Source organism: Artemia sp. Qi Xiang Cuo, chromosome 20, assembly GCF_049724085.1.
Source record: "Artemia sp. Qi Xiang Cuo chromosome 20, ASM4972408v1, whole genome shotgun sequence".
In the NCBI taxonomy this organism is placed as follows: domain Eukaryota; kingdom Metazoa; phylum Arthropoda; class Branchiopoda; order Anostraca; family Artemiidae; genus Artemia; species Artemia sp. Qi Xiang Cuo.
In genome coordinates, this window is record NC_142813.1 from 45,461,010 (window position 1) to 45,464,875 (window position 3,866).

Here is a 3,866-nt window from a genome sequence, read left to right on the forward strand (position 1 = left end):
GGGTGAAATTTGATATGAGGCAGGGGGGCTGTCCCCTAGAGACCCAAGCTTGACCCCTTTTCAGACCTCAGTTTGTCCCCAGAGCTGAAATTTAGTTTCTGCAAAATATCTTGTCAAATCTTAGATAAGCCTGCCTAATTCAAGAATCCAGATGAACAGGTAAGTTTTTTTTAGTATATCTGTCTGATTTCGGCATTTTAATTGACATTTTCGTCCAAGTCTTGATTGGAAAATTTTCCATTTGCCATTATAATTTAGAGATAGACTTTGATATTATGGGAAATATTTTATGCTGTTTATAAAAATCTAAGAACAAAGTGATAAGTTAATTGAATGTAATTTGAGCATTGCAACAGAAATTAAATCTGTGATAAACTTTGTTACTTGTATAGAGTCTTCCATAATCCATGTCAAAAAATCGATTCTCGGGTCTTGGCCTTTTGGCTAAGATCAAAGTGTAGTATCTGTTCTTTATTCTTAACTAAAAAAAAATGACATCCTTATAACTAACATCATCATGTAGCTTTTAATTTTAACATCATTTTTAACAAATGATTATGAGTTTAATTTATCGTCTTGTACACGAAGCTGCAATTTTTTTTTGTCACAAATTTGTTTTAGATTTTCTGTTTTGTTACTTACAAAAGACACTAGATGTAGCAATTTCCTTTAAAATGAGCCATTAAACAGGTCTATATGATGTTCTAGTGTGCCACTAGCTGTGGAGAAAAATAAAAGAGTGGACATCGATGGTGATTCCCATGAAAAAGTTATTTTCCTTCTTGTTCAAGCCAAGGGTTTTCGGCTAAGGAGATTCCAATGATGTACTTTTTGTTTAGATCCGACACTGGTTATAGAAGGTTCAGGCTACTTGTTTAGTTCCTATTGTACGTGGTTCGTCCTTTACTAGGTTGCAGCGGTAGCTACAACCTCGATCATGGCTGTTACCCAAGACACCATTTAAAGTATATAATAATTTTCTATGTGAAAATGCAGTTTTTTTTTTGTCAAATTGATTTTATTTTAAAATTTTGAATTACAAAAGTGATTAGATGTAGTAATTTACTTTGAAAGAGCTCTTCAACAGCACTCTATGATGTTCCAGTGCCCCACTCACGGTGGAGAGTAAAAGAGGTCATAGATTGTGATGCCCATGCAAAAAAGTAATTTCTCTTGTGTTCATAAATCTTGTGAGAAAGGGCAACTACGCGCTGCGATCCTTAACCTCACTGCGTCGATTGGGGTTTTCTATAAAGCAATTGCTGCTCACGTACACGTGTTACGTAGGCCCTCTGCTTGAATACACGTGCCCAGTTTGGGGGCCTCAAGTGCTTTACATCGACCTTCTTAATGATGAACTTGAGGCAGTGCAAAAACGAGTCCTAAAAATCATTCTAGGAACCAAATATGTTAGTTATGATTCAGCCCTACAAACCCCAACACTTAAAGAACGAAGGTATCAGCTGATGTGCAAATTTGGGCACTGCGTTCTCTAGAGTGATAAACACCGATCCCTACTACCCCCCCCCCCCGCCACCACAGTCAACGGAAACACACGAATAAGCTGGAACCATTGCACTGCAGGACAAATCGTTTCAGCAATTCATTCGTTCCTTTTTTTACTAGTGTTATTAATCGTACTTAGTGTATATATATGTAGATTGTTGTAAAGGGTAGCGTAATTCAGTTGCGGTGTCAGCCGTAACTACGACGGCTATTTTATTAAATGAATCTTGAATCTTGTAAGTTTCCTATATAGGGTTTTCTGCCAAGGCAATTCCAATGGTTTACTTTTTTTAAACCGACGTCGGTTTTAAGGGTTTCAGGCTATTTTTTTAGTTACTATGGGCGTAGTTCGTCCTTTAATAGGTTTCGGCTACATGTGAAACCACGGTAACCGTTATAAATCGAAAAAAAAACATGGACCTTAGGAGGATTTTTTCACCAGATAATCAGGAATAGTTGGAATACAATTAGTTGGAATAGTAAAAAGCGAACCGAAGGGAATCAGGCAGTTGACTCACTCAAGTATGAAATCATACCCCAAAGCGGCTACTTCAAAAGATACTCGTTTTATATTATCTTAACAAAAGATACGCGTATTACATCATCATGTATTTGATGATTCAGCTTTCGGTGAAATTTACATTATATTTTAATGGTTCATTTAATATGAGTTAGAGTTCGGTCTTCCCTATAACACATGAAAAAAATTACTTTCTTCCCTTAACGTCATCGTCTTCCTTCTTTACTTCCTCCGTATTCTTCATTCTTCAATTTAACGTTTGTTCTGATATTTTACCGTTACTGTTACTACCACTTCAGGCTCGATCTTGTTGAAGACCCTTACAGAAGCATCGAAACCAATATTGGTTGCGTTTGATAATGGATCTTGTTTCAACTGATTCATCAGACTGAATACCCTAACTAAATGGACACTGACCTGTATAACCCTCAAACATTGAAAGGGGAGGCGTGGTGGACAAGTAAAGAGGAGGCGTGGTGGGTCAACAGTTTAAAGAAAGACAAAGAGTCGACTCGCAGCTTCCGTTTTCACGGTTGCAGATGAGACAAACGTTGGGTGAAGATTTCCATACCACTCGTAATCGATCGAACAGCTTGGTGCTCAACTGTCTGTCAAATCATTGGGTCAGGGAAAGCTAAATAGCTCTCCCTGTTCAGTGAGAACAACACAACAAACCACGCCAGAACCAGTGGCATAATTTTGTCAAAATATTGGGGAGGAGACAAAGTTGGAACCAATTTCCCTGAGTCAAGTGAAAATGACAGTGAAAACTAAAAAATAAGCCATATATTACCATAAAAGCAAAGATATACTAAAGAAAACTGACCTGTTTCTCTGGATACTTGAATTGTGTGGGCTTATTTTGATTTTTTGACAAGATTTTTTTTTGCAGAAACTAAATTTCAGCTGTGGGGGGCAAACTGAGGTCTGGCGGGGCGGGGGGGGGAGGGAGGGGCAGACTTGGGTCTGGAGGGCGTAGTTGTTCCCCCTACCCCATAGCAAATTACGCCCCTGGCCAGAACATTCTCTAATTAGAAAAGAACAGCTGAATGAAAATCAATAGTCAAAGGAAGTTTTTAGGCAATGCATTTAGCAATCACACCGTGGTGCAGTTGTAGCCAGCCAGCCAGTTAAAGAGTGAAGATTTTAGTTAAATGAGCTGCGCCAGTTAAAGAGCAAAACACGGCCATAGTGGCCAAAACATTTTTTTTTTTTTTTACTCAGAAAACACTCAAAATACACAATTCAAAGAAACTCATTTAGCCGCCTTCTAATTTTGACTAATAACAAAAAAATATCTGGTTTGATATAAACACTTCTGTATTTTTGCTCTATCCACTTCGCGTAAGGCATTCTGCCTAAAAGGAATGTTTTGCTAATGTCCATAGTATACATAGAGTATGGCAATCTTATAAAGATTGGATTTTCAGTCATTACCAAAGGAAAAGATAGAAGTTTAACTAATAGCGCCACAGACATTGTAGCGTCTGGGGACTTTATCAAAACGTAGAGAATTTTGAAAAGATTAAATATTTTATGTGACAATTGAAGTGATAATTACTCAACATTGTTTTCTTTTCAAGAATTGTTTGCAGTCAAAATGCAATCTGCAAAAAGTAAGCCTAGGTTGGATAATCTAATCTTGGCAGACTTAAGCAGGCTACTTGAATCTAAGGTGGTAAGCCCATTATAGACAGAATTTTTCATTCTTTACCCTATCTTGACTTTTAAAGAACCCAAAGAGACTTGTAAGAAGGATATTTTGGTAAAAAGTTGCCACACGCTAGGCGGGGTTGGCGTTTCTTTTTACACTAGCACCATGACCAACTAGAAAAACAAA

At 37.5% G+C, this 3,866-nt stretch overlaps 1 non-coding gene across 1 annotated transcript; it reads left to right on the forward strand.

The window, feature by feature from the left end:
* The first annotated feature begins 424 nt into the window (after positions 1-424).
* On the forward strand, positions 425-615 carry LOC148940268 (U2 spliceosomal RNA). The gene has a single exon (XR_016143509.1). It is a non-coding gene; the product is annotated as a U2 spliceosomal RNA (small nuclear RNA).
* Positions 616-3,866: the final 3,251 nt, after the last annotated feature.